Here is a 14,012-nt window from a genome sequence, read left to right as displayed (position 1 = left end):
ATAAAGAATTAGGGTTACAAACCTTAAAATAGGGACATCATTATCAATTAAATATCCTAAAAAATGGAAGAGGAAGATGGAGTGATGGATCAGAGACATTGGAGGAGGGAATTAAAGGCAAGAGAGATTTGAAGTGTGAGAGAGACTTGACCCAACACTGCTGGCTTTGAAGATGGAGAAAGCTGGCCAACAGCCAAGCAATGTGTGTGGCCTGTAGAAAAATGGGAACAGTCCTTAGCTGACAGCCAGCAAGGAAACAGGGAACTCAGTCTCATAACTGCAAGGAACTGAATTTTGCCAACAACTCGAATGATCTAGGAAATAGATTATTTCTTAGAGACTCCAGAAAGGAATGCAGCCCTGCCAACACCTTGATATTAGCCTGGTGGGACCCATGTCAGACTTTTGACAAATAGAACTGAATGGTAATAAACTTGTGTTGTTTTAAGCTGCTAAGTTTCTGGAAATTTGTTATGGCAGCAATAGAAAACTTATATACTTACTTCCTTCATCTGTAAATGAATGCAGATAGTAATAATAGTAATTATGGCCCATTTGCTTGTGAGGTTATTCTAAGGATCAAAGGAGATAATGGTGACATCTGCAGGAATGGAGATAAAGACCTTTGAAAATCTCTGTCCAAAAAAACAATGAGAATACTGACAAAACTGTCAAAATCAATTTATTCACAACTCTTGAAATTTGCAATAAATCGAGCATTAAGAACATTGAGTTTTATGGTATTTTTGTGTCCTTACTTTCATTCCCCTCTTCCAGTCTGCAGCAGTCTTGAAAACCAGACAACGTATTTCACACACAAGAAGGAAGAAATAGATTGTAAGAAGAACAAAAACGACCAAAAACAAATAGCAAAATGAAAGATAGAAAGCCTACTTTATCAATAATTACATTAAAGTAAGCCATTAAAAGGTTGAGATTGGCAAAATGGATGAAAAGACATGCTCCGACCTAATGTTGTCAACAAGAGACACACTTCAGAGTCAAACACAAATAAATTGAAAGTAAAAAGAAAAAGCTATATCACACACAGATAGTAACCAAAAGAGATCTGGATTGCTATACTAATTCACAAAGTAGACTTTAAGAAAAAAATTGTTACTACATACAAAGAAAATAACTTTGTAATGATTAAATGGTTAACCCATAGCGATAATAACCAATTATAAATATATAAATATATATATTTCATAACATACATCCCAAATGAAGAAAACAGTGATGGAATTGAAGGCAGACAATCCAACAATGGATCATAGCAAACTAGAGAGAAGATCAACGTGGAAATAGAAGGCCTGACTATTATAAATCATCTAGACCTAACACTATAGAAGAGTTCACCCACCAACAGAATGCACATTCTCCTCAACTGCATGTGTATATTCTTTAGCACAGATCATGTATTAGACCATCAATCACATATCAATAAATTTAAAGGGACCAAAGCCATGTAAGGTATGTTCTGTGATTACAATGGAATGAAATCAGGAATAAATAACAGAAAGAACTTTGGGAAATTCATAAAGTAAATGTCAAACAGCAAACTCCTAAATAATCAGTGTATGAAAAGAGAAATCACAAAAGATACAAGAAGACACTTTGTTATAAATGAGATGTCATTAATGAAAACCAAAAAACAAATGAACAAAACTTACAGCTAAAGTAGTGATTAGAAAGAAACTTACAGCAATAAATGCCTACTTTAACAAAAATGGTCTCAAATCAAAAACTCAACTTTGTACCATAAGAAGGTAAAGAAGAGCTAACTAAACCCCATATAAGCATATGAAAGCAAATAGTGAGGTTTAGGGTATAAATAAAAAGTAAAAATTAGGAAAAAACAGAGAAAATCAATAATACCAAAAATCAACAAAACTGGAACTTTGAAAAGGGAAAAACAGGGAAGTCTCAAAAGACTAAAGTTAGGAATGAAGAGGACATCATTACCAATCTTATAGGAGTAAAAGCATTATGAAGTGATACTATGACCAATCAAATAACCAAGATGAACTGGATATGTAAATATCCAAGAGATTGGGTATATGTATATACAAGAGAACTGAAAACATGTAAACACAAAACTTGTACATGAATGATCATTATAGCATTATTTATAATAGCCCCAAGGTGGAAAAAACATAAATGGCCATTAATAATGAATAAACAATGGAATATTATTCAAGCAATGAAATAACAATATATGCTACAACATGGATGAATCTTGAAAACATGTTAAGTAAAAGAAGCCACAAAAGGCCACATGTTATGTGATTCCATTTACATTAAATGTTCAGAATAGGCAGATTCCTAGAGACAGAAAGTAGGTTAGTGGTTGTTGGCTGTGGGAATGGGGGACTACTAATGGGTTTTTTTTGAGGGGTGATGAACATATTTTGGAATGAGATAGTGGTGAGGGTTTGTACTCACTTCATAGGGATGTGTAGGAAATTACCATAAACTTGGTGACTTAAAACAATAGAAATTTATTCCCTCACAGTTCTGGAGGCCAGAAGTTTGAAATCAAATGCGAGCAGTGTTGGTTCATTCTGTGGAGCTCTGAGGGAGAAGAATCTGTTCATTGCTTCTCTCAGCTGTTGATGGTTGCTGGCAATTTTTGACATTCCTTGTCCTGTGGATACATTACCTCTCAGCTCTGCCTCCATCTTCATATCACCTTCTTCTGTGTGTTTCTCCTCCTTTGTGTCTTCTTATAAAAATACTTACCACAGGATTTAGGGTTTACTTGGATAATCTGGGATGATTTCCTTTCGAGATCCTTGACTACTTTTGCAATTAATTACAATCTTTGCAATTAATTAATTACATGAAACTCGCAGGTTTCATGTCTTTGGGGGAGGCCACCACAGAGTTGTATTACTTTGTGGATAGTCTAGAACCATTGAATTACATATTTTAAAATGATGAATTTCATGGTATGTGAGTTATATTCAATAAAAAGAGGTAACATGTAAAGTGCTTTCATAATGTAGTTATAAAGAGTAATGATTAGAGATACATTTAGGCTTATTTATTTTTAAAGATTTATTTATTTATACAAGCACTGGGTACAGTCAGAAGCAGGGGAGGGTGAGAGGATTCACCAGAGATAGAGCAGGGAACAGAACAGGCATACTGACGAAATACACTGCTGAGGGGAGCAGCGGGTGGCAGGAGAGGTCTGTGTGCCATGTGGGACCCTCGCCCGGCAGCCGGGGATCAAACCAGCGCTGCAGAGGCTGCAGGCAGCTTTGCAACCCAGCGCTCAACCGCTGTGCCACCGGGGAGGCCCCAATTAAGCTTATTTTTAAAGAGTAAGGATTATAGATATTAGTCTTTAATCTACCAGTGATACAAATGGATATGGTAAACTCTACGAGAAAGTATATGATTCCCTTAAATATCATGTTTTGCAATATTTGTTTTGAAAAACAATTTGGGAATTTCTTGGAAGGATATATATAAACGTCTACTCTCTTATTGTCATTCATTTTCCTTGTTTTTTTGCATACTTATTACATAATGGTTACATAAAAACAAGAAATAATTTTCGGATAGTTGTGATCTACCACTATTCACCTGAATGGTCTAAAGTCTAATTTCTCATTAACCTCCTTATCAATATAAATATGCCCAGCATCACTTATTATTTGATGATACTTACCATGTGGGATTTAAGATGAAAGTAATTATTGACCCGAAAGAACAAAATGGAAGATCAGCACTCATGAATAGATTCAGAAGTAGCTGAGCGAGTAAGTGAATCAAGTTTTAGCTTCCTTTCGGAGAAGCAGTGTCAGAAATTGGGGCTTTGCTCAAAATAAGACTTGGATCCTGATTACTTGAATATTCTTTCATTCTTACAAAATATTTTTCACTGAGATATAATTGATGCATAATATTATGTAAATATAAGGTGTACAACTTCATTTACAGTGAAGACATTGATATAGAAGTTAGGGAAGGATATTTTATATGTTAATGTATTACCTCAGTTTTGGTTGAATGCTGAAACTTTGCCAGTCTCTGGTATTTTTTGAACAATTTTGCTTTCTTCCCCTACAAATAAAGTTGGATGCTCATCTCTATGATTGTAAGGGCAGGACATGGGCACAGGGCAGGTTTTCTGGGATCATGCAGACCGGGTAAAGGAGGAGTCAGAGTCCTCAGTAGTTTTGCAGGTTTTTTATTTGGGGTTCACCAGGCATATGGCAGGCAGGGGTGCTGGCTGGGGGGCTGGGAGGCTGGCAGGCCTTCCAGCCCCCAGCAAGTCCTCACTCTATCTGGGCTCTCTAGCGTTCGTTCTGGTGCTTCTCAGCTTCTGCTTCGGCTTCTACTGCTGCTGCTGCTGCTGCTGCTGCTGGTGCTGGTGCTGCTGGCGTCCCCCTGTGACGCCGCCCTTAAAAGCACAGTCTTAGCTCAGCGGAATCCCATCTACCTATGCCCACACCCTATTCCAGGTGCCCGCCATCAGGCATGCACTCAGGACAAGGATCCATCATCTATCCTGATGGCGGAAGGGCAGAAAAGCCTGATATTTTCTTTACCCTACAGTCCACCCCCTCAGGGTTTTCTGCCATACAGTCTATACATATATACACAATTTTCTAAGCAAACAAACAATGCAGCCATGGCCCACAAAAGCAAATACATCAAATATAACAAAATACAATATAACAAAATACAACAGAACACAAATAAGTCCAGGCAGGGCACCAACCTAGTGCAAAAGACAATTATTGGTACCAGCAGATGAGCCACCAAATCTGCTGCATAAGGCACTGCTCATACAAGGGAGGGGAATCACTCACGGCATCTACTATATCACACCAGGAGCCGTCAGGCTTCCTGGCCTTCTCTGGCTGTAGTCTCGGCTACAAGGCACACACAGCATCCACCCCCAGGATGCACTAGCTCTGGGATTGGCAATTTTATTCTGTTGGGGGCAATCACCAACCCTCAGGGTTTCTGTCTGCAGTCGCTCCAACACTCGGCCTTCACAGCCACCAGTGCAACTCACAGACCCCTGCACTCAAGCCAACCCACTGCACAAGCATATGGGTCGGGGATCCAAACTCTGCATTTGGCTTGGGCTCCACCCCAAGCCACGTTCCCCACCCACCCCCCAAGGACAGGTTCCTCAGCTCCTCACCCTCACTCAAGAATGAGCAGGGCATCACCCACAGGTGATTTTACGAGATTCACAGTTCTTCAGCATACTCAGGCTGCTTAACAGCCACTCAGGGCTTGTCAACTTAGCATCAGTACCAGCTTTTGCCTTCTCAGTTGGCTTTTCTCCTCCACCTGGCTGCTGGGCATAACAGGCTGCTTTTGGCCATCTAGGCCCACTGGCCACCCCTAGATTCCCATCTCCTGGGGTTTACAAACAAAACTTTTCCACCCCCAGGGTCCCAAAACATATCAACCTGCAAGGTCCTCTGCCTTCTGGCAGGAATGTCAGTCCATCAGTCCATCAGTTCAAGTCCATTGGCCTCTCCCTGCTTCAGCAACGGCCTGCTGCCTCAGGGATCATTGGCTGGTCCTTTCCGGTGTCGTTGGCTGGTCCTATCCGGTGTCATTGGCTGGTCCTTTCTGGTGTCGTTGGCTGGTCCTTTCGGGCGTCTCCTCCATGCGCGGTCTCGTCCCACAGCTGCGGACCGTATCCACCTTCTGTGCCGCCATGGCGCCTCCAGCGTCATCACAAGCAAACAGTCTGTTCTCCTTAGTCCCTCCAGGTCTTCAGAGGGCTCCAATACCTGTCTGCATGGATCTTGCCGACTTCCGCCAATTGTAAAGGCCAGGACTGGCCACAGTGCAGGTTTTCTGGGATCATGCAGACCGGGTAAAGGAGGAGTCAGAGTCCTCAGTAGTTTTGCAGGTTTTTTATTTGGGGTTCACCAGGCATATGGCAGGCAGGGGTGCTGGCTGGGGGGCTGGGAGGCTGGCAGGCCTCCCAGCCCCCAGCAAGTCCTCACTCTATCTGGGCTCTCTAGCGTTCATTCTGCTGCTTCTCGGCTTCGGCTTCGGCTGTGGCTGCGGCTGCGGCTGCGGCTGCGGCTGCGGCTGCGGCTGCGGCTGCGGCTGCGGCTGCGGCTGCGGCTGCGGCTGCTGCTGCTGCTGCTGCTGCTGGCGTCCCCCCGTGACGCCGCCCTTAAAAGCACAGTCTTAGCTCAGCTGAATCCCATCTACCTATGCCCACACCCTATTCCAGGTGCCCACCATCAGGCATACATTCAGGACAAGGATCCATCATCTATCCTGATGGCAGAAGGGCAGAAAAGCCTGATATTTTCTTTACCCTACAGTGATCGATAAGCCAAACAGATACTTATCTTTTTGTTATGAGTTTTATGTTAGTGGTTTATTTTTGCCTCATCCATTGAAGATGGCTGAAATTTTGGGCTTTATAACAACTGAATCATTTTAAGTTGATTTTTCATTGCAGGTGAAATAACTATCCAATATTGCTGATTGCTTATTTCAAATACAATGTTTACATTAGGTCTCTTACACATGCCATCTTTCATGTGATTAGATGTCACTTAATTTATCTTTTGTTTATCATTTGAAACTTATATACTAGTCAATCAGTCAAACTTCTGGTGAATGTTTATTCATGGCTTGCTTCTGTCTGATATCACAGGGAAAAAACAAAAACATAAGTCTTTGAGAAAACATTTTTTTTAAAAAAAGATTTATTTATTTATGCATACAGAGCAGGGGTACAGGCCAGAGGTGTAGGGGGTAAGAGGATTCATCAGAAACAGTGTGGGGAACAGAATAGGCAGACTGACCGAAATACACTGCCGAGGGGAGCAGTGGGCGAGTCAGGAGAGGTCTGCTGCGCCATGTGGGTTGCTCCCTGGCTGGGCATCTAACTCATGCTGGATGCCTGTGGACAGCTTCATAGGTTGTGTCTTAACCCCTTGTACCACTAGGGAGGCCCGAGGACCTCAGGGTCAAGGAATAGTATTGTTAAAATTAGGGAGAAATTTGGACAAACCTTATTTGAATATGATAAAACTGACTCAGAGAGGTTAAAGGACTTAATAAATATTACAGTGCTAGTTAGTGGTCAACCAGGGCTAGAACTTCACTATATCATGATTCATTGTCATGTACTAGGTGAAAGAGACATGTCATAGTATGTGATTAAATGCTGCAGCACATGGGCTCAACTAAGAATGACTTGGTAGGTAAGGGACAGAAAAAAATTTGCCTGACAGTGGCAAAGAAGGCTATTGGAGAAATGAGCCCACTCCTAGAGGACATATAGGATATGGGCAGTTGGAAGAGACAAGAAAAGACTTTTCAGATAGAAATGCTAATGTGAAAAGTCTGAGGCTATTTGAGTTCTGGAAGAGACTGCTGGACCTCTCAGTCCACCTCTAACACATCCATTCAAACATGAGATGCAGGGTAGAGGCTCCAAGGAAGTCAACACAGTTACAAGTAGGCTGCAAGAACCTCTTGAAGAAGGCCTCCCTGGTGGTGCAACAGGTTGAGCACAGTGCTGTGAAGCTGTCTGCAGCCTCTGCAGTGCGGGTTCGATTCCCAGCCAGCCAGGGAGATACCCACATGGCACATCAGACCTCTCCTGTTGCACCTGCTGCTCCCCTCAGCAGTGCTTTCAGTCTGTCTGCCTGTTCTGCTCCCCACTCTGTCTCTGGTGAATCCTCTCACCCTTCTATGCTTCTGGCCTGTACCCCAGTTCTTGTGTAAATAAATAAATCTTAAAAAAAAGAAATTAAAAAAAGAACCTCTTGAAGAATATATTACAACTACTATTTGCAAATGAGTAAATAGACCTACAAGGTTAAGAAATTTGCTCATGGTCATTAAACTAGGTGGAGGTGTCAGAACTTGAAAAGCAAGTGTCTTGCCTGGACTCTGTTCTTTCTAGTACCCCCCACCTGTTCCATTTAAGTCTCCATTTAGTCCTCTTGTGCTTGAATGAGTGTGTGTCAGTTTGATATCTCTTCAGTCTCTTTCAGAATCCAAACTGCCTCAGACTCTGTCACCAGTGTTTCACCACACCTCATCTGGAAGACCAATCTCTCTCCGTTCTGCTGCTTCTATTCTACACATAATCCAGACTCAGCTTAGGTCTGAACTTCCCTTTCACCCTGGGGTGGTCAGACACCACTCCCCCGCCATCTGATCCAAAGGGTCATTTCTAAAATGCTTGAAATGATAAAGATCTTTAAAAGGGTATTTGTCATAAGCTATAAACTGATGCATCTAGACTATTCCAATTATGGTTGTTATTTATAGAAGTAAATACCATTGGTAAATTTTTGCAAAGCACTTATAGTAGAGTGGTTTGGATGGCATCCAAGTTGTTCACTTATTAATATATTATTCATATTAACAAAATCAAATGTTAGGCTGAGCACCACGTTTTTTTCCCCTAATACCACGTGTTTACTAAGGCTGTTGCCCTTCTTGATAATTATTTGTCAAGTGTAAATTTCATGATATGCACCATAATTTCTGAGACTCTTATAACATTTGGAAAAGCAGATCAGAGTTTCAGCCAATGTGAAGGACAACCCACTCAATCAATTTTGCATTATTACTCATGTAGCTCTTTCCCACTGTTGTTTAGGAAGATTTAAGATGAAAAGAGGCCATGACTTACTGCTGTTTTATGCACTCCCTCCCTCTCCACTCTCCTGGGTTGTTTGCCATGGATTACTCATTCTCTCCCAGGTGGCTCTCAGCCGTAGCCAGACATTTAAGAAGCATACATTTCATCATGACTCCATCACATTCTTCCCCTTCAGTGTCTTCCCTCCCTCACAGTCCTGGTCATCACATACTTGCTGTTCTACTGAAGCATTAACCTGCCTCCATTTTATTTTCTCTTTTCTTGTCAGAGCAAGATTTTACAATGTGGCAGCCCAGAGCTACCTCTAATGGTGTTGATGCAGGTGGCCATTTTGGGGTAGGGGTAGTGGGGGTGCCAACTAAACATAGTGGACCACACAACCCACTTATCTGCCCTTACTACCCCTTTATCAGCTTCCCCTGTGACTTCCACATGGATCCTGCATGCAGAACATGGCTCTGCAGCCAGATTTTCATGGTGATACCAACATTCAATAGGAGTAAGTCCTTCAAAGTCCTTTGAGTCTGAGATACCACATTTGAACAAAAATATGCCCACTTCATATGGTTGTTGTGAAGATGATACGAGATCACAGACATGAAAAGACTTGATAAGTTCTATTTATAAGGCTGTTTCATTGCTCATTTTTGTAATTCAAAGACTGCCTTTCTCTAAATTATGTCCATTGCCTTTAATTCTAATAATGAACATTAATTTGTCAATAATAATGATTATAACGATAATGTCATTGCCATTTATTGAGCACTTATCATCCTAAGTGTTTTACATGAATTACATAGTCTTCATGGAGGGGTATGACTTTTGTAATTAGCAGCGTGATGCAAACAGATGCACTGAAAGAAGAGTCATTTAAAAAAAGCTTATACGAATCTGTAGAAAGCATTATACTTATAAGTCCAAGGCTGTGGTCGGCATCACTCAGGGTCTCAGTTGCAAACAAGTGGCTCACTCTGGGGACAGTTCAATGATGGAACTACTTATGGCAGTGTGGACAGGATGCGGGGAATCTCAGGTACCCCAGGACTGAAAGAGGGAAGGTTGTTAACACCCTTAGGATGGAAGGTCTCCAGACCAACTCCAGGGAGCTGTTACCAGACCTTGAGAGCTGTAGCCATGGTAGAGGGGTTGTCCCCCAGCAGCTGTGGATGTGGGTAAAGGAGTACAGTGACAGCCCAGCCCACAGCAAGCAGGGAGAGAAAGTCACATACTCAGAGTCCTCCCATTCTGAGATCTATTATTATTGCTTCCCAAGGGCTGAACCCAATTTGGAAGCCAGAGGGCCAGGCAGCCCAGGTAAAGAACATGACTTTCAGACACAAAGCAATGTGGAGAGTCCATCTGAAAAATAACAGTGAGAATAGGCATGAGATGCCAGCTTAAGTAATACATAAATGGAGAAGAAAATAAGCGAATGATATGTGCAGACCTCACTTCACAAATGGGCTATTTATAAAACTTTGTTTTTCAGTTGTTTGGTGGTAATCAGAGTGTAATTTTTCCTAAATGCATTTTAAATGTTGGCTCTGGTCTCTATCCACTCCTCCAAAGCTCTGGGGTTCACATTTTCTTGAAATATTGGATACCAAAAGGATAGGGCTGAATTCTAGGTCTTGAGAGCAGAGTCACATAGTGAAGAGGAGAAAGGTGAGGCATGGGATTGATGCAGGTAAGTTATGAACTGGAGAGTTTGTTCTGGCTCTACCCCCCACTCATGGGAGGTCCCATATCATTCTACCCTAAAAAAGATGCTGTGGCTACAACCTGCTCTCCCTGAAATGCTTGATGCACCCAAATTATCCACTTATCCTCTCTCCTTAATCTTAAGTGGTTTAGAACTTGAATTTTCAAATTGAACTTGAATTTTCAAGTTGATCTTGAACATCTCTAGTCTAGGGGTTGCAGTTTCCCACCTATGCTATTTATTGTGCTACTTAGTTAACCTCTCTGAGTTTGTTTTATGCACTTGTAAAATCAGGATTCTGCTAGCACTGTGTGGGGAAATTATTTCTGGAATTCTACCTCTCTGGGGCAGGGAAATCATGCCAACAAATCTTCAAGGGCTGATTTAGCTTTTCCTCCTAGGTCTAAAATGTGGTTATTGACTTTATCCCAAGAACTAGGAAAGGTCAGATATCAGCCATTATTTCCCTTATTAATAGACATGCTGCCTGAGTTCCTTGGAAAGAGTGGGCTGTCCTGGAGCATGGATTTAACTCTTTGGACTGTTTTCCCCAGTGGCTACTGGGGTTCCAGACTTGCACAGCAGCTCTGGGATGTGCCTCTGCTGCTGCTCTGTGGGACCAATCATCTTCTGTTTAGACTGTATTCTTTTATAAATAACTTGAGAACTTTGACTAATTACAGCATATGTGAGAATGTGTTTGCATGTTTGTATGCGACACTTTTCTATAAATCTTTAGCTGAGAGTTTGCAAACTTAGCAAGCATCAAAATTACCCAGAGGACTAGTTAAAACAGGCTGCTGGACCCACCCCCAGAGTTCTGGTTCAGTAAATCTATGGCTGGCCTAAGACCTTGCCTTTGTAACAAATCCCAGGTGATGCTGATGCTGCTGGTCCAGGGACCACACGTTGAGTCCCACAACTTTGTCCCCTTGAAATTCTTTATCAGGGTTTTTGAGAGAGTTAAAGGAGGCCATACAGGGGGGGTCATTATTGGGGGCCTGACCCAGAGTCATTGCCTGCTGATGCTGCCACCACGACCTCTCTGATAGCTGCCTCTTGTGCCCATCTACTATACAGCTGCTGCTACTGCATGGGAATCATTCACTCCTGATCACATTAGCTAGGTATTAAAAGCAATGCAATCTGACTTAATTAATGAAAGAATATAATTACCTCTCTGGGAGTCATTTGCATTTTAAAGAAGCTCGTTAAATCAAAGAGATTTTTAATTTGAAGAATATTAGACACTATGAGAAAGAGATATACGAAACTTCTAGCATTGTGCAGTGGAAGGCATTTTTGAGAAGGGAGTGGACACTATATAGCGGACTCCACTGTGTCACCTTCTAGGCCTGTTATTTCAGATTCCACATTCTTTCCAAAAGTTCTGAGCTCTTCACAATGGCTTGCATAGTGGGGATGGCACGTGGCCTGGGTGTGGGGTAGGGCAGCTGTGGCCATTTATGACTATTGGTTCTTTGCAAATCTGGTGTTTATAAACTAGGCAATGTTTGCCTTGTGTTTATTTATTCCTTCATGTAATAGAAGATGCACTTAAGATTCGTTTGGAAAGTATGCTTTTCAATTTCCTGTTGAGAATAATGCAGAAAGTTCAGTGTAATACAATTATAGCAAAATAGTAGCAGAACAACATTTTGTTTTAAAAGTTGTGGAATTAGTAAGTAAAAAGTAGTTGGAAGCTAACCTGCTGAAACTCTTTTGAATGAGTCTGACTTGATGGCTACATGGATTTAATCTTTTGCTCTAACACTAGAGTATATATGAAGAACAAAACAGCATAGTGAACAGCAGTTTCAAATACTAACTTACCAGTCATCCTGATAAAATAACTATTGACAAGTATATGAATGTCAACATTATATTTTTCCAATTCAGAAACATGTTATGCCATAAAACTGCAGTAGTTAAAAATTAGGATTTGTTAAAAACTGTTGAAATCCTTAAATATTTTCTGCTTAAAAATCCAGAAAACATCAAACTTTTTCTAGAAGTTGAAGGAAATTAATGTCAGTGACAGAAATACAGTGACTCTAATTAGAAGTCCCTGGGCAGCAGCTCATTAGTGTGGTTAGTTAGTAAATGAAATTTCAGCTGCAGTGAATTAGACTATGTGTCTTCGGTTATTTTTTTCTAAAAAGAATTACAAAATGTCTACAACTGGTTTTTGTTAGTAGAGTATTTTTTTCCCACAAACAAAAAATATTTAGGATCTTTTGTCATGGGGAAAGCAATGGCCATTTGGGGACAGATTTCCTTAAATGTCTGTATGTTGAGCTTGGGTTAGTGAAACAAAAGCTCTCCTTCTCCCGCGAGGGAGCTGCTTTCATTTGTCTGCTAAGCTGCTCCGTTTCACATGTTTCTTTTGTCAAATCCTTTAATTTTCTTTTAACCATTTGTGCCTCTTGATCAGATTTCTCTCTAAAAAGGAATATCTAGATTGAACAATATCTGGTGACAGATATTTAGGGTAGATTGGGACATTTGTCAATTGCTAAAATGTGACAGTTGTTTCCTTTTTAATGTCACTGCCATAGATGTTTGCACCTTCGCCCTTGAGAGTTCAAGGAAGTTTAGAGACCCCACAGGAGCCTGAATTTCAGTAGGTCAGAAGTGTTCATAAGGGAGGTATGATAACCAGGCAGATGCTACAGGACGTGACACCCTGCCCTCTCCTAGGGATTTAAACATTTTAGGGTATTAGGAGACTGGTTATTAGATATCTATTAGTCTGGGTCACATCTTCATGTACATGAAATGTACGTGTCCTCTGTTTAGCCATGATTTCAGTATTTTGGGGCCTGTGGTTTCAAATGGAGGATATCCTCTTGGTGACTGTTTCACAGGGGAGATTTGGAAATACATTTAAACAATTTTGGGGGGAAGGGAATGACTGCTGATATCTGCTGGATGGTGGCCAGGGATGCTGCTAAATATCCTATACAACAAAGATAATCTGATCCATAATCTCAAAGCACTGACCTGTCCTATTTTCATTTGATATCACTAAGGGAGGAGAGATGTGAGATCTTTCAGCTGTTTGAATCCCTGCAGAATCTGAGATAGGTGTGCAAGAAAATGTCACAATACATTCCAAAGACCCACAGCTTTGTCACTGAGGAAACTATTCTTACTCCTACTTTCATTTGAAAAACATCTACGTTTCCACTTTCTCTATGGAAGTTCTTAGGTTAGTGGCATATAGAACATAGTGTTAGACCTTAAGCAACTGATGAAGACATTTCCAGACTGGTGCAAGACATCCCAGTATCTGAAAGACATTTCCAGATATTGGCCACAAAAGTATTCCGCACTCTAGCATGATGGTACTTTTCAAAGTGGAGAGGGAATCATGTGACGCCTTAAGTAAAAAATATAAAACATCAAGTTTCCTGTTGCTGCTCATCAGCTGGCAGCAGTGCTGCATGCACATTGCAAGAAACACATAAGGCTAGGCAGCCTGCTAGGTGGAAACTCTCTGTGAGCTACAGTAGATACCAAAGATGTGGCCAGAGGTGTGGGGATGAGAGTATTCACCAGAGACAGAGTGGGGAACAGGAAAGGCAGATTGACTGAAATACACTGCTGAGGGGAGCAGTGGGCGAGACAGGAGAGGTCTGCTGCACCATGTGGGTAGCTCCCTGGCTGGGGATAGAACTTGTG

The sequence above is a fragment of the Talpa europaea genome, assembly GCF_964194135.1.
Source record: "Talpa europaea genome assembly, chromosome: 4".
NCBI lineage: Eukaryota > Metazoa > Chordata > Mammalia > Eulipotyphla > Talpidae > Talpa > Talpa europaea.
The sequence above is the reverse complement of the archived record's forward strand: the minus strand, read 5'-3'. Positions refer to the sequence as shown.